General features: G+C 42.4%; 1 protein-coding gene across 1 annotated transcript in view; it reads left to right on the top strand.

The window, feature by feature from the left end:
* Positions 1-16,998, top strand: part of SMCO4 (single-pass membrane protein with coiled-coil domains 4) — a 128,156-nt gene that overhangs the window by 57,772 nt on the left and 53,386 nt on the right. The window contains exon 2 of the mRNA XM_069202447.1: positions 9,304-9,346. The gene's annotated coding sequence lies outside the window, so the exon portion shown is untranslated. The remainder of the gene's footprint in view (positions 1-9,303; positions 9,347-16,998) is intronic.

Below are 16,998 nucleotides of genomic sequence, written 5' to 3' on the forward strand. Positions count from 1 at the left end.
ATGGGCCACATTGTGCTGGATACATAGGTGCTTTCATGGGTGGTAGCCGGGTGGCTAGTTGTCCAGGTTTGTTAACCGTGTGTGTGAATCTAACTCAAACTAAGTTACTTATATGAATGAGTGCTGTTACTGCCTTTCAAAGTATTTTCACAGGCATTTGTGCACCAATACATGTTTGTGCACCATGTAAATGACTTGCATCACCCCACGGGTGTTGTTTTGATCTACACCTTCACCGCATGATCTGGACTTTTCGGGCTCCATAACCTAGACTTTACAAGGTGAGACTCTGCAGGAATGCAAGCAAGAAATGCCGACAGGATAAAAGGCCCACGAGCTAAAAGCTGAGGCTTTCACTAACTTCCGAGTTATTTATTTGTCATTTATTAATGGGTAAAAATGTTTGAGCTTGCAAGTTGAGAAAACACGATAACAGGAAGATAAGCTTTCTTTTTTTTTTCTTTATGGATTGTCCGATACTTTGTGTCTGAAAAATTCAGTGGGAATGCGGGTTTAGTTTGGCACATATTTGAGTCGAAGAATTACTATTTCTGGTCGAGGCGTGTTACAGGAGCATCTGGCAAAGCCTGTCTGGTATCTGCATATTTCATGTCACTCTGTTACACATATAGGAAGTATTCGGAACTATTTTAGAATTGTCATCTTGCTGCATGGTTATTTTTACCGTTGAAGTTTGGTTTATTAAATCCAGAATATAGTACTAGAATAAAGAAAAAAATATAAGGAATAAAAAATGTTTCAAAGTATGAACGCCTACCTTGTCAGAGAAGAGAATGAGGATGTTTAAGTGTTCTTACATGAAGTAAATAAGCAAAAAAACTTTGTGACGATGGAAGAGCTCCGTACCATATAACCACGCAACCATTTCCTCACTCCTTCACCCAAAAGAAAATGTAGTGTTTCCACGGCAGATCTTTTACTTTTAAACTATTTTCAGCCAGGAAATTGCCTAGTATTTACAAAAAAAGGAATGTCACGTTCCAGATACGTGTCGGTGTGAAGGAAGCAAGGCAGCCCGCTCTTTGTGGCCGTCAATCACTGTATCCTAAGTGCAACCGAAGGACGGAGGTTTAAAAACGTGTTACACCTAAGCTGATAGAGAAACAACGCACAGCCAGCGACAGGTGCGCAGGATGTGCTTCTCTTTAGGACTTTACGCGTAAAGGCGTAGTATACAGCGTTAACTACGCCCTGCGAAGAGCCGCATCACTCTGTAACCAAGCTGCGTTGCTTCTCTAACTGTAACCCGTACCTTGACCTAAGAACCATCGAAAACACTATGTTGTGCGTGGCTTGTAATCTCCAAACTGTGCGTTTATTGCAACCACCATTCATGCCTTTGCACTCGTGTAATTGTTTATGCAACTGTACGTGCACACATCGGTTCTTCTGTAATTGCTCTCGACTAAGCTCAGTGGACAGCGAGCCTCAATTTACGAAACCCAGACTCGTGATAAACAAAAAAATAGGAAAAAGAAATACATGTATAACAAACACTGCCAGAGCCGATAGATCTGGCTTTGTCAAGTCTGCAGTTTTTTTTAAATATGTACAATATGCAAAAATAAAGATTAAAAATATCAAAATCAAGGAGAGGTCCAGCAGTCTGGGCATTCCAGCCTGCCCCCAAAATGCACTCCATAGCAGAGATGCGTGCACATGTAATGGGGCTAAATGCCCCCATTCACAAGAATCCAGCTGCATGTTGTGGTGGGAGGAAGCATAATGTGAATGACACTTGATCAGATCAATGAATGAATGAAGAGGGCTGACCTAAAGCCCTTGTATTTATGCATTCATTTTTATTGTGCATATTTTGGAAAACAAGGTTGTCGAGACGTCTGTTCCTCTCTCTAGGTCAGACCTTAGAGAAGTGATTAGAGGATGAGATTGTGCATGCGTTAATAATGGATCTCATGTTGTCAGCCATATAATAAGGTGTCCTTAGGATTGTAGCTTGCAGAGGATGGTAAAGCAGCAATATATTGGGGCAAGCTAATTGTATTTAGAGCAAATTGTTAATTGTCAACTTTTAAGTGATCGCAAGTATAGTAATACAGTTGCGTATGTTGCAAGTTGTGTTGCGTTGTAATGAGTAGCGCTGTTGTGTGTCTCGTTATTTTCTTGTAAATTCATATAATACAGCTAGGACTCCACTTCAAAACTATCCTTGTACATTTGAGCTGCACCGCACTGCTGTGCGATACGTACAACATGGAAATTGCTCATTTCCAAAAAGCCTTTCAAGTGTGTAATTGCTTAGTTTATTATTAAACAATAGATCCCAATCATCGGGTGCGCAATGCGATTTTCAGAAGATATTCTATGCTCGCGTATTAAATGCGCTGAACCTTTCTAATTTACGGGGACTGTGCATTGAGGCGTAGCGCTTCCTAAAAACAGGAAGTTATTAATGCGACTGAAAGAGACAGAGGGCAGCCACATGGTTTACACTCCTCACCTTAAATTGCAGACACAAAGCCACACATAAGTGTGGTGTTATGGAAGCTCTTAGCTATCAACTTAAAATGTTAAAATTGTAAGTGGTAGTATTTATAAAAAAAAAAAAAAAAAGTCATACACTCAAATTAGGTATGATCCTTTTTTCCTCTGGTCGGAATCCATCAAAAATCACTCTGAACCCTAACTCTCTTTTAAACTCTCAATTGTGCTTTTCTGTGCAGTGTGAGAGGCAGTACCAACACCATTTAAGAACCAACCTGTAGAAATCTAACTATAGATATTGTTTTATTCATTCTGGAAGCGAGGAAATCTTATGGGGTTTATGCCCCTCGGTGGACAATTTCTATCCTCGAAAGGACTCCCCATAATACCTCAGGGAGGGTCGTTTCTATCCCGGGAAGTCGAAGTTTTGAAGTTGGTATTTTAATCGACGTTTAGAAGTTGGAAGTGAAACGAGGAATTAAAGATACATTTTTGTTCCTAATGTGATGATTTTTTTAGGAAGAAAAATAGAAATACCCTCTCCTTTAAACTAAAAACATTTGCTTGCTGTAATTACAGCTTACCTTGTAGCTGTAATTTTCAGAAAAATAAAGATGTGTTGCCTTGTGATCAGACAGTAACAACAGCGAGGCTTGTTTAGTCAAAATCATTACAGACGATAAGTTATTGTAGTGGAATATGATGCTTAATGTAATGTGGTCGAATCTCTTCAAGGTCAACTCAGCATTGCATCCTCCTCATGTTGGTATATTGAATACCATTAAATGTGGCAGTGGGAATATCTCTAATGCAGTGCTTAGAAACAACAAAAATGCAGTATTAAGCAGTGTCGCGGAAGGCGAGTTATTAGTTACACTGCAACTCCTAAGTTGGAAACTTTACTATCTTGTGTATCAGTTGTTCCATATTTTATTGCATGATCACTCCGAACACAGAAGATGATTAAGCTGATGTTTTTTCCAGGCCACACCACACCTGGATGTCTACTATGGTAGAGAGAAAGTAACCAAAAATATATTCCATAGCAGGTCATAATCGTAACCTAAGGCGAAAACCATTAGCTAGTCCTGGCCTTCCAGCCCTGGTCTTGCACCCTCCTACAAAGACCACTGGTTTGTGCCGTAGAACCTGGTGGGAGACTGAATCGCCCAGTCCCTGGAAATTCCATTTTGTCTTTTGGTCACCAGAGAACATTTTCATTGACCTCTGGGTTCTAGCCAGGTTCATGGGGCACCTTGTCTTATTAAGAGGTCTGAATTATAGGTTAACCATGATAAAAACTCCAAGAAATTATGCAGAAAGGGGAGAGAAAACAGACCGGCTTGGAATCAAGGAGAGTCTTTCATGTAGTTGGGGCAAGCCCTTATGTTGGCTTTGCCACAGTTCCATAGTGGACCACTAGGACGTCTAAAGCTGCTGTGAAAATCAGTCAGTTTGATGACTGGCGGCATGAGGCTGATGCTTGCATCACCTGTCTGGTAGAGCTGCTATAAAATATTCACGTAGGAGCCTATGTATACAGGTTATTCAGTGAAAGAAGTTCACAAAGCCCAAGATAAGATAAATGTTGCCCATCCAGAGCATGGGACTATTGCAATATATTCATCAATTATAGTTGATGAACAAGAAGTGGGGGAAGAGTCTATGGTAAGTGAGAAAGATAATGCTGTTGCCTTGCTCCGTATTGATCAGTTCTTCCCTAACCTCTCCCTATTCTGCTTATTTGTCTTTTTAGGTTGCGCATAGCAGCGCACAAGCGTTGCTTTCCTGACGTGTTGGTATCTATGTGGGCTTTTATCCACGCCCACCTCACGCCCATCACTTTAACTCCTTTGTGGGCTTGCCTTTCAAAAATCCTTTCACATTGGGAAAGGCTTTACATTTGTCCCGTAGTGGGCCGGTTTTGTTACCGCTTTGGGGACCTACCCTGTTACATGGATAATTGCACGTTTGCCGATATGTTTGACTGCGAGCGAACTTCTTTTTCTTTATCTGTCTCTCCTTCGTGCTCACGCGCATGGCAATTGGGGCGCTTTGAGTTGACTTGCTTAGGTCAAGTGTTTTTATTTACATTTTCGATTTTTTAAATATATAAATCCTCCTCATCCTGCTTCTGCATTGGTTTCTCTCGTTCCTGCTGCTCACTCTCCTCACTCCCCTCACTACCCACACTCCGCCATTGCGCCCGCTTCCGAGTCTTGTATTTTTTTTTTCTTTCTTGGAATTTGGAGAGCTCTGCAGCAGCAATTTGACACCGGACCACTCCTTTTTAACGTCCACTCCTTTTTAACTTCCACTCCAAGGTAGGTGTCCACCATTTTGGTACAGCATATTAAAACACAAAAAACATAAATGGCTGCCACATCATAACTATATGCACATAAAGCATCATGGTCAATACATGCCCTTGCGTGACGACACATGTATACATCAACGTGCTTTTTTTTGCTGGTTCTGATTTGCTTCAGCAGACAAGCATTTTCTTTTCACTAGTGCAGATTAGCAAAAAGTATTACTGAATCGCGAGACCTATTGGCTTTGCCAGTGCTTGTTGCTTATTGTTTACTTTAAACAACGTTAGATTTAAAAGCATTACGTGTGCTATGGATTTCTATTTCTCTCCATTAGCAAGAGATAATTCTTTTGCATATGAAGTTTTTTTTTTTTTATATCTCCATATATAGATGTTAAGTGTGGGATGCAGGTGATTTGTAATTTTGGATACTGTGTGAAGTCACTTGAAAAGCTGTTACTTAGCCTTTTGTTCTGTTATCATATTTGACACCCAGTAAAAGAACACCGTGCCTCTGATGGGTGGCGTGATTATTTCAAACATTGCCTGTCACATTTGTGGTTTCGTCTCAAATTGCGGAAATTACAGTTTTTTTCGCTGCAGTAACAGGACACGAGTAGTCTGCTTTAGAGTTTCTGATCCTGTTGTCTCTTGTGACTTCATAGGACGAAAAGTCCTAGTTCGTGCAGAAATACTGGGCACATCCTGGGGTTTAGCATTAAGCCGTTAAAATACACTACTATTTTGCGTAAAGTCAGAGGGTGGAAATGCCAGCGTAGTATTTTGAAATGGAAAACTCTCTGACAAAACTTGCTGGTTATAAAACAAATAAACTAAATAAATAAAATCTTAGAAGTATAAATTCATTACTTTTCGTACGAATGCAAGCACTCTCAAATATCACCAATTCTGAAGTGAACTCCATCTTGTCATTGGTTGTAGATTCTTCGATGTTGATCCGCTGCTTACAGAAGCTAGACAGCTGATGCATTCGTGGAGATTTGTGGTGGGTGTGCTGCTGGGTAGCAATAATTGCTCCAAGTTCAGTCCTATCACCTGTGTATGAGTTGGGTGAGTCTTTCGGTGTCCTACCATCTCTAGGGTTCAGAGAGACTTCAATAAGTAGAGCAGCTACATGGAACCAGGGTCACCATGAGGTACTGGAAAACTAGTTGACAGTAGTAATGCATTCTCGGGTGTGTCTTACAGGGAGTACTCAAATGAGAAGCAGTTATTTGGGTAATAGTAATGTCTGTCATTTACAGTTATACAAAGTAAAGCAACTGCTGCAGCAAGCGCTAAAATTAAATATTGTTTACATTTGCAGTTGTTTCCTTCATAACAAAAGAAGCGCAAAAGAACGATGGATTAAACCCAGATCTGTGACTGGGGGGTGAATGTTTGATTGGTTCCGCATTCCGTCCATCATTTGTGTTTTGCTTTGCTTTTGCCGCCATAAGTGCGTCGGGTATGCCCAGACGTGCGCTGTGGAGAGGGCTTTCCATTTTAGACAGAGAGCGCACCAGGTAAAGGTAGCTAATCCACTTAAAGAATAGCCCAGACATCTATTTCGAGCTCTAGACTGTAAGTATTAGTCACAAATTGCTGTCTATTACAGGCCAGAAAGTGGTCTAATATTTACCATTCCAAGGAAACGATGACAGATTTGAGCTCTGAAAATACCATCCATTTGTACCTGGAGTAGAGTAAATGGATGTCCTGACATGCGTCTCACCCCCATTCAAGCAGATGTATTAAGGTTTGCACAGAGAAATGCATACGCCCATATTGTCCTCACACTTTGCTGCTCTGCATAGAGAGAAGAATCATAGGAATTTCATACAATAGAAATAAAAAGCTTTCTTTATGTGAGCTTGTCGAATACCTAAGTGCTGTGGATGTTCCTAATCCTGACCCTAGTAGAAGAGTAACCAAGATGAAAGCGCGGCTGGCATTCCATGCGCTATTGCAAGGACATGTAAATCCTGTATTGTCCATAAACTAAGGGGAAATGTAGGCATGAAACTCATCTAATTGCATTAATTGGAGTGAAACATTTTATTCCGCTGTTGTCCCCGTGGTTAGTCCACCTACTATCACCTGCCCACGTCACCGTCACTACTGTACACAGTTCAACAAAGTGAAAAGAGTAACTTGCTGCCTTAAAATTTTTTATGGTTGTTAAAAAGTATTAAATTTAATGAGATCTTGGTGGTGATGTTTGTGTTAATGTTGTCCAGACAACCTTTGCACCCATAACCAATTAGACAGTCTCTTCCTGGTTGATCCTCAGTGCTGTAAGCCCAATGGTACCCATATAGAGACTGCATCGGTTAAGTAAATTCCAGGGACCCACCTTTAAAGCATGCCCCCTTTTTGATAGACAATCATCAACAGTAAGAAGTTTTACCAATTTAGCCAGGATAAGCTGAAGCAATCACTATTGTAATCTTGAAACAAATATTTGTGCAGCTGGTGACTGGCTAGAAGACATAACTGGCGGTATACTGTGAGTGGCGACAGCCTCCTGTATAAATGCTGTAGGCAGGGACTTTGGATATCAGTATTGGTGAGGCCATTCCATAAGAGCATGTCATGGGTGTTAAGCAGGGTGGGAACTGTGAGGGAATGATCAACCCTCTCTCAGAGGATTATAGTGCGTGGGTCTGCTGAAAGGGCAGACCGGTGCTGTGAGTAGGATCTTCTCTTTCCAAGCAGATGCTGCACATGATTGGCAGTGTAAAGTGTCCTCCATAAATGGGTCTGTTGTAACATATATTTAAAAAAAACAAGATGAGAATGTACAAAACAGTCTTTAGCTATTTCCCAGTGTTCCTTCAACAATGTTTTGCTCTGCTTTGTCCTAATTTGCGGAAGAATAGTAAACTGCACCCGTAGCCCAAACCAAGGATTGCAGTTTGGTTAACATGAGGGTTTTCATGAAAACTGTACACTGTACCCTTTATGTGATCCCATATCTTGGGCAATTGCTAATCTCCACTGTTCAGCATCCTTAAGTGCTGATATGGTTCTGTCTGGCTTCGGGGAGACCAGTGCTTCTGGATATAAAGATGCGTGTGACTGTGTTGTGATTACTCAGTGATAACCTTGGGTCTCAATAAGAATTCCTGTCAATGTTATGTATTGTATTAGTAATGTATAATAACTATTAATCAGGATAACACTTACCCCACGTGTGATATTGTGCTTGATGGTATCAAGGTAAATGTGTTCACAGATTCTTGTTCTCCAATCACATTCATTGATCAAAAAGTATTTGAAAACAAATTCCAAAACATGGGTTATATTCTGAAACATGCGGATATCAAACCAAATAAGAATTCCTGTCAATGTTATGTATTGTAGTATTTATATAAAATAACTATAATAATCCAGTCAGTTTTCTTACCTAGTTTGAGAATTTGTATTACTGTAAAAATGGTACATTCTATCCCTTTTCTCCTCCCCCTCTCCACCCTCTGGTCAATAGATTGTTCTGAAGTTAGACTTAAAATGTCACGAACCCTGGAGAGCCTAGTCTGTGAGGTGTCCTTGAGGAGTCTGGATCAGTGTTAATAAAGTTCTGATCCTACTTGGAGTGGGTATTACAGATCCATAGGGACATCAAGGATTAAGTCTGACCTTGTCCTTCAAGTCTGATATTGTCAAAATGTCTTAAGTGAATAGAAACGCAGCCTTATGTCCTGTAAGTTTATTGAATGAGTTTGCCACTAGATGCATTAGGAGAAAAACAACAATTGGGCCGACCTTTGGAGTGTAGGAGTTTGGAATTCAGGGAAAGGGCTGGCCTTTTTGACTTTCATTCGTAAGAGGTAATTTGGTGATCAGGCTGAATACCATGCCCCTGTTGCCCTAAACTACACAGAACCAATTGCTTTATTGACTCTGAGTGGTCACAATATTCTTCACCATTTCCACGTCCATGCTTGATGAGCTTATTTTTTCTGATATTTCTTTGCCAAAACTATCCCACCTGCATCTTTTGTGGTGCGCCAGGATCCGCTCCTAGATATGTACCAACTTCATCTACGTTGAAAAAAAATCTCAATGTTGCTATTCACCACCTCTGTTTCCTGACTCTATTCTTGAGGTCTGTCCTTCCTATTTTGTTTTCTCCGAAACTCACTTCTACCCGAGTCACACCAATATGTTGTTTTATTTCTCATGTTCTCTCAGCATTCTTTCTTCTCTTTTCTCTCCTTCTCGTTCTTTCGCTTTTATGGTGGACGTTGGTAAAACTGTGCGCTGTTTAGCAAGGAGCGCTGCAGGCTTGTAAGGGTCTGTGCTCTAATATAACCTGTCTTTTGCAACTTGCAAAATGTATCGTTATTTAACATTGTGAATTTTAGGACATTTTAATGTAAAAAATGCATCCGTGTTCTTCTTTGTAGGACTCCGATGCAACAAGACTGGCAGGAATCACAGTGTTATTATTTTCATTAAGAACATTGTTCGAGGAAGGTTTCAAATCAAGATATAATATTCATATTCTGTATTTTCAGGGGGAAATACAAGGTGGACTTGATCCTTTCATCCTTCTAAAAGGTATGTAAAATTAAAGACAATTGCAATTGGCAAATAACGTATTACTTGTTCAGAAAATGTTTTTTTTCTTACCCTAAGACTCACCTGAAGATACAGGAATGTTGAGAGTTTTGCACTACTAACATTATTTACTTGGTCTGAGTTTTCAGAATATCTAGGACATAGGTTAGGAACCTAGTTGCAACAGGCTCTGATTTTTACATTGTTTTCAAGTGTCTGACATGCCTTACTATTGTAACTAGTATTTTTGTCAGTGCTGCAGCATTTCGTCCTTAAGAGGAGTTAACATTGAGACAAGTGCCTGTCAAGGTATTCAACAGGGTGTTAGCAGTGATTCTCAAGTGTTGGCCTAGTGTTTTAGGCACAAACTGAATATTACCAGTGAAGAGCATGTTATAATTATTATTTGAGAAACTGGTCACCTGTGTTCTGTCTTGTTATTTTTGCAATTATTTCTTAATGGTCTGTGTTTCTGATACTTCTAACTACCGAGTCCTCGCTTCTCGAATATCCCTGGTGTCAGATTGGATCCAGAATTTTTTGGCACTATGCGGTGATCTTGTACCATCTTGAAGTGGCAGACCAGGCCTGTGTACATGTGCACTGACTTAAATTTCTTTCTTTCCACGCCCTTCCGCATGAATCCAGATCTCTGCTCTGAACTTTCTCAGGTCCTGTCACTCGATATTAGGCCAGAAGTCACTAGGGCAACACTTAAAACGCTTCTTGACTCCAGCGTCTTGTGAATCTGATCCGGAAGTCCCCGAATTTCAAGGGCCATCCTCAAAGAGGCCATGTGCAGGTCTTCCAGATGCCGCCTGCTCCCTCTGGTGCCCCTCTAGGCCCTGTTGGCCCGCAGGGGTCTCCAGTTGAATTTCTGCCAGCAAACCCTCCGATGTTGCCAGCTACTGCCTTGAGACCTGCATCCATGCCAGTACGGATGCAGATAGAGGCTTCCTCTGTGGCTCCAGGGTCCACACCAGTGTCTTCCATGCTAGCTGCACTGTCAACTTTGCTGGTTCCAATCCCAACATCAGCCTCTGACCCTGCACCACCGTCAGCCTGTGCCATGTCTTTATCGCAGTCAGGATGCAGCAGAATATGTAGTGTGCACTTGCCTGGACAGTAGGCCGCTCTTTCAGGACTAGGTAGTGCTTACATGACCCGTTTGGATGCAGGCAGCAGAATGTTCTCAGCCAGTTTCCAGGAATTGCTCATACACATTGCCTTTGACTGCTCTAGACATCTTGGAGAAAAGGCTGAATCAGCACTTCAGTGCCTTAAAGATAGGTGAACCACAGCAGAGTCCGTAGGGCTATTGCCAATTCCACCAGCAGTACAGAAAATCTAGAGGTTACTGCAGAGACCTAGCTTACTGGCAACACCAACCATCTCAGCTGGTACAGCAGCCACCCCCCAGCCTATTCAAGGCAGAGGATGTGGATGTAGTAAAACCCATTCACACCAGCAGGGGTCGTCATCTACCTATTCCTCCCCTGCTGCAGCTTCACCCAAGCTGCTTTGGTTTGCCATTGCAATCCACAGTCCGCTGGGTAGGGCCCAGGATCCGACACTTCCTCCCTGGTTGGAATGCCATCACATAAGACTGTTTAGTTTTTCAGTTTATTCAAAGGGGCTACTTCCTACCCTGCATTTCTTCCTCACTTCCCTTACCCCCCTTCGGGTCAAATTTTGGCAGATCGTGTCTCCATTTTAATGCAAAAACTCAATATTCTATGACCTAAGGGTGCTATCAAACGAGTGTTGGGCTCAGAGAGGCGTAAGGGGTGCTACTCTCCTTACTTCCTTGTGCAGAATAAGGATTGAGGCCTCAGACCTGTGCTGGATCACTGGCCATTGAAAGCCTTTCTGAAAAAAGGGCATATTCAACATGCTCACCCTGGCACAGATGATCTCTGCACTGGGAGACTGAAAATATTCACCCTGCAAGACCATGGATATCATACCCATCTTGTACTCTCACTGAGGCTGTTGAGGTTCCCAGTAGGGTTGGAACTTCCATTTTGATGTGTTGGCCTTTGATCTTACCTTAATTCGACATTGGGTGTTCAAAAAAGTGATGACAGTGATCGCAGCCCCTCTTCAGAGGTCAAGGATAAATTAATCCCCTACCTTGTAAACTAGCTGCTGAAGGTTGTCTCACCGTAATTGCTCGCAGACAGGTGATTAACGGCAGCCAGTTTCTTGACTTCCTCAATCAGCAAGCTGAAGTTGCACCTGAGCCCTAAGCAGAGACTTCCCTTCAGGGGGGCTATCTTGGATTGCGTGGTGTTCAAAACCTTTCTGCCTCAACACTGAGTCTGGAATTTTCAGTGTGTGGTCCCAGTGTTTAAGGCTCATTTCCGAGTCACAGCGAGGATGGTTGTGAAGCTTCTTGGCCTTTTAGCCTTGTGCATCCTTCTTGTCCTGTACACCAGATGGCATATGTAGGCCCTGCAGGTATCCTCAGCATCCATTGGACCCATCAAGGGGGATGTCTCTCCGATCCAATCCACATGTGCCTGGAAATGTTTAGTATAATTTCTGGTAGCAGGCGAACACCAACCTTACTTGCGCCAACCCTCTCTTTTCTAGCCAGACATCAGCGTTGTTATAGACATGTCACAGTTGGGTTGATGTCATCTGGGAGGGGTGGAGAGTAGTGACTTCAGTTTTCCAGTAGATTGCTTCCTCCATGTCAGTCTTTTGTGCTTTGTACAATCCAGCTGTCTCTGTACGCCTTCCTGCCAGCCTTTGGGGGATACTGATGCAGGTTCTCATAGGTTGCACAGCTGCCATGTGGTAGTGCAACAAGCCGGGCAGAGTGGGTTCCTGGATCCTGTGTCAGAAGGTGTTGAGTCTTTGGAGCAGGCGCGGTTCCTTCGCTAGGGCGGAGGAGCGTCGCCCCCCGCCAGAAGCAGCAACTGCAAACCTTTTACTACAAAATTATAATAAACTGTTTATTATCGTTTTGTAGTAAAAGGGGTGGGGCCACAGGCTGTGACAAGCACTAAGTGGGAGAGCACAGCACTCTCCCTCATTGCACATGTATGTTTGGCTGGCCGTCTTGGGCCGGCCAAACACACGTGTGCACTGTGCTCTCTCTAGCCCGGCACTGCGTTGCCGGGCTGGAGAGAGTAGGCACAGGCTCCCAGTCTGCCTGGGAGCTCCCTGGCAGTTGCCATCTTTGAACAGTAGGGCCTGCCTTGGCTACATCTTAGCCAGTGCTGAGAGCAAGCAATATCAGAACATTTGTACACTAGAGTTTTCTCCAGGAGAGTCACTGGGAGATGGATACGGACTACGATGTGACTCTGGTCTTCTGTATGGATTCCCAACAGTGCTTGTCGTGTTCCAAGTTCTGTAGCAAATCAGGACCCAATTTATGTTGATAGCCCCCAGCCTATGCCAGGAGTATGTGGCTCTGTAGATGATATGCAGGGACACCAACCTTGCCTTTGAGGCAGAGAACTCCACACAAATGATCCTTTAGGCATTCTGTCAAAAAGATAATCAGTAAGTTTCAAAGTTTGTAAACAAATCTGTGTCCTCATCAGGACGTGCTGAATTGACGGAGCTTCTTGCGACTAAAGGGAATATATAATACCAGGTATTAGACGTCAATACTGTCACTCAGTGCTAGTAGCATCTTAATTGCTGATGAAAAAAGCAGCACACAGATAAAGCCCAAGTACCATGCAGTGGGGTCCAAGAAGATTGTTAGGTGATATAAATACATCTAAAAAAAATAGCACAGTGTGAAATTACCCATGTTTCCAGTGTGTCATGCATTTTGGAGTTGAAAACGTTGGAGCCACGTAGTGTAAGGTAGAGAAGGTACCACGGTTAAAGGACAGTCATGCCATAGTATGTTCTCTGGGCTAGTGACACCAGTTGAACAGTTTCATACAGAACATTCAGAGGCTATTCCAGGGGCTAGTTTAAATCAGTGCTAGCCCTCTCAACTTGTACTGTGTTTGACTTTCTAGGTTCATGGTTGGTCAGTAAATGGCAGAATATTGCATTTACTCCCCAGCTCCCATCACTTCGGACAGGTCTGTCCAACAGATTGTTTAAACGAGCTAACGCCTTTCTCTCCTTCCCAACCCACATTCCTCTCGCACCGCCCTTTCAGTTTATTTGGCTTTAAATGCTCCTTTGAAAAATGGTATATCTAATGGGCACAGATTCAGGTAATGCAGTATGCTACTCACTTCCCTGATAGTATTCTAATTCCATACACAAGGTAGAGAATCCCAAGTCACATACATCATAAGTTGCACAGCTTGTCGTTATTGCGGTGACCCATCATCACCATTTTGCCTGTAAACAACTAAGGGCCATATGTACGAACACATTTTCCCATAGACACAGAATGGGTAAAGCCCTTTGATACATCTGGCCCTAAGTTACATAATATTTTCCATCATTCCCCCTCCTCATTATTGTCTTGCCACCCATTCAAGGAGTAAACCTCACTCCCAAGGGGGTAATGGAGAATAAATGCGTATCCTTTATTGCAAATATTGAATCACTCTGAAGTTCTGTCATTGTTACACTAGTATATGTAATGATTGTAAACAACTTTTTCTTGTCATTCCACATCACCCAGTGGCCTCACCTAACCGGTAGTGTGCATTTAAATAGTAATTCCTGCATGATATTCAAAACTCATTAAATCCTGAAGCAGTAGTTCTTCTTACATTTACAGTCATATGAAGGATTGACACCCACCTTTCCTTGAAGCGTGGGATTTAGTTCAGAGGGGTGGAAGCCCCACTCAAATAATAAACACAGTCATTGTAAGTGTAAACCACAAAAGCCACTTAATTAACCTGCGCTTAATTCTCCAGTAGCTTGCCTCGAAGTTAGCCCTGACTGCTTTTGTGTCAGTGTTTAAACTATATATGCAGCATAGAAATCGTAATTAAGCGAAAACACAAGAAAAATCCCAACCAATTTGTATGAATAGAGTAATTTTTAATAAATACAATATTACCAGAAAAACAAAAATCCAGCTACTGATTTTCGACCTGCTCTCCTTTGAAAAGCAGGCTTGACCTCTGTAGTAAATGACCATTTATGCGTGCTTCACATTAAATTTAGAACTCTATGTAATTTACCCCTGCCCTCCCGGAGCAAAGTGCTGGTGCTTCCCCTTTAATTGACTTATCCCTGATGTCGATAGTATTTGGCAAAGAATTACACCCATTTCATGGAAAGTTAAATGTCGCTTATGCCCTGCAGCACTGATTGTGCGATCCACCACAGTGACAGAGCAAACATGACTTCAGACCTACCCTGTGTAGCCTGGCTACAGCAGCCTTAAAACCTGCTGTACAGACCTGTCAAAATAACAATTTTTGACAGATGGAAAACCCTGTTTATAAACATTTAATTGGTCACTCCTAAGTACACCTCCTAACCCATAAAGTAGGGTGCCTGATATTTAAAAGTGGAACACGAGGCTCCAAAAGCTATTTTCACTGTCAGGACTGTTGCTCAATCCTAGAAAATGTTAAAGTATGATAAACCTTAATCTGTAACTTTTGATAGGAAATGCCTACAAAAGTTATTTAGACTATTCTTATTTAGTAAATATCCTATTTAATGGTAAAGTCAGATTTTTTAAATAAATATTTAGGAAAAGCAACTTTCAGAAAGTTACCTTTTACCTGCCAGAACCTCTGGTCAGCCTATTAAAATTAGCCTACTGACAGTTGGTCTGCTATAAGAATGTGTGAAAACTGTTCCCAGTGCAGGAACAATGACCTGGGTGTGGGGAGGTGTATTGCAAGAAGACCAGTTAAGGTGGACCCAGGAACTTCATTAACTTGTAAAATGTCCTGCCCTTTCACAATTAAATGTACAGTGAGACTTGCTGAAGGCAACCCTTTGCCCCCCAGCTAAACGCAATGGGAGGGAAGCTACCCACAGAACCGAATTGGAGTGCCCGCTGAAGAAGGAGATTGTTCATTTCCTCGGCCATACCTTTGGGTGGGTGCACGGGTTCTCCACAACAAAGGAAGGGTTTTTCCCATCTTGAATTTTAGGAGTAAGGTGCTATGTGGGATTGTTTGCAGTAGTGGGTACAGTTACCCTTGGGAATGTTTAATCTGTTGATTAGGGAAGAGCCAGGAGGTACCCGGCAACAACTTGATGATACCAGATATAAATGTTTCATCCCATAGTACCCTCCTTAGAACATGTTCTGGACTGGTGGAGCAATAGCAGAGGACTGGACCTTGCTCGCTGTGACCTGAGAGGAGCCCTGAGGGACTGGATCCATTTCCTCTTGCACCCATTACAAATGCGTGGACCCTAAGGATCAGTGCACTGAACTCAAGTTGCAAGAGGCCTTTTTTCCACAAGTGACCTGTTTACCAGTGCCAACTGGACCTGGATTGGACCAAGGGCTGGCTACAGGGCGGGGCGACCGGTGCGGTCGCACCAGGTGCTGACCTGGATAGGGGGGCGCTATGTTTAACAATAACTTGCAAAACCTGCGATTTAAAAGCACCTGCTGAAAAGTTCCTTGTACGTCCAGCCTTCAGGCAGCAATTAAAATTCCAAGATAACTCCTGGATGTTCTTGCTAGAGAGAGAGATTGGAGTTTTGTCTAGTGGCAGTTTTTACTCAATATAAAGTAGCGCAGAGGGTTAGTTTGCCTACTGCAAAGAACAGAACTATGTTTTATGTGGATAGCTGAGTGGATCGGTAAAGCCAGCCTTTACTAGCGCGTTAAAACAAATGAAGTGTAAGTGAGAGAGGGGCTATGGAGAGATGAGGGGCACTTTTGCCGGGTGGTAGTGAGGGAAATCTGAGAAGGAGGTCATTGGGTGGGGGCACGAAAAAAGATTGTCGCACTGGGCGCCACCTACGCTAAAGCTGGCCCTTGCTGGACCTTGTTGGTGGCCTCTGGTGGAGTAAGTGCTTGCCCCCATGTGATATTCCGGAGGTCATGGTAGCCTTAGAAATGACCCAGAAGAGCTGCTCCTGAAACCGTGGAAAGTGGTGTCCTAGAAAATATTTAGAATTCAAAGACCTATGGAGCAGTCAGGGGAAACTCACCGCAAAAATGTCTAATTTTGATGCACTTTCGTCAGATACAACTTCAGGTTATTGAGCTCCATAAAAAAGATTAAGAATGTAAAATCTTTCACTAGTATAAACCATCTTGGTGAATCGAACTTGCTCTGCTTTGTGATCAGCCAGAAATTGTACCTAGATCCCGATCTACAGCTTCCATAGACTACAATTGGCACCTATTGTTTTTTGGCGCTATTTTTACAAAAGCTTTAAAAAAAAAAATCAGAACTCCAGTTCCTCTTATTTAATTTTTGTCATTTTGGTGATTACAATTTACTCCATGTTTCTAATTAAGAATCTTTATTGTTTGATGGTTTGACTTTATTACTGTTCTGGTACTACATGAATACTTTACACATTGCCCTAAGTTAAGCCTGTCTCCTCTGTACCATAACTACCATGGGGCTGGGATCATGTTAATTTAGAGACTTTGGGGTTCATCCTGACAAGTTACTGTTATTCCTTGAGATTAGTAACTGCCCATCTGAAATAATCTACTTTCTTACAGCCTTCCGCTGTCCTTGGTCTCTTATCCACACATGCACTCTCAATCTCTCCTAGCA

The sequence above is a fragment of the Pleurodeles waltl genome, chromosome 8, assembly GCF_031143425.1.
Source record: "Pleurodeles waltl isolate 20211129_DDA chromosome 8, aPleWal1.hap1.20221129, whole genome shotgun sequence".
Classification (NCBI taxonomy): domain Eukaryota; kingdom Metazoa; phylum Chordata; class Amphibia; order Caudata; family Salamandridae; genus Pleurodeles; species Pleurodeles waltl.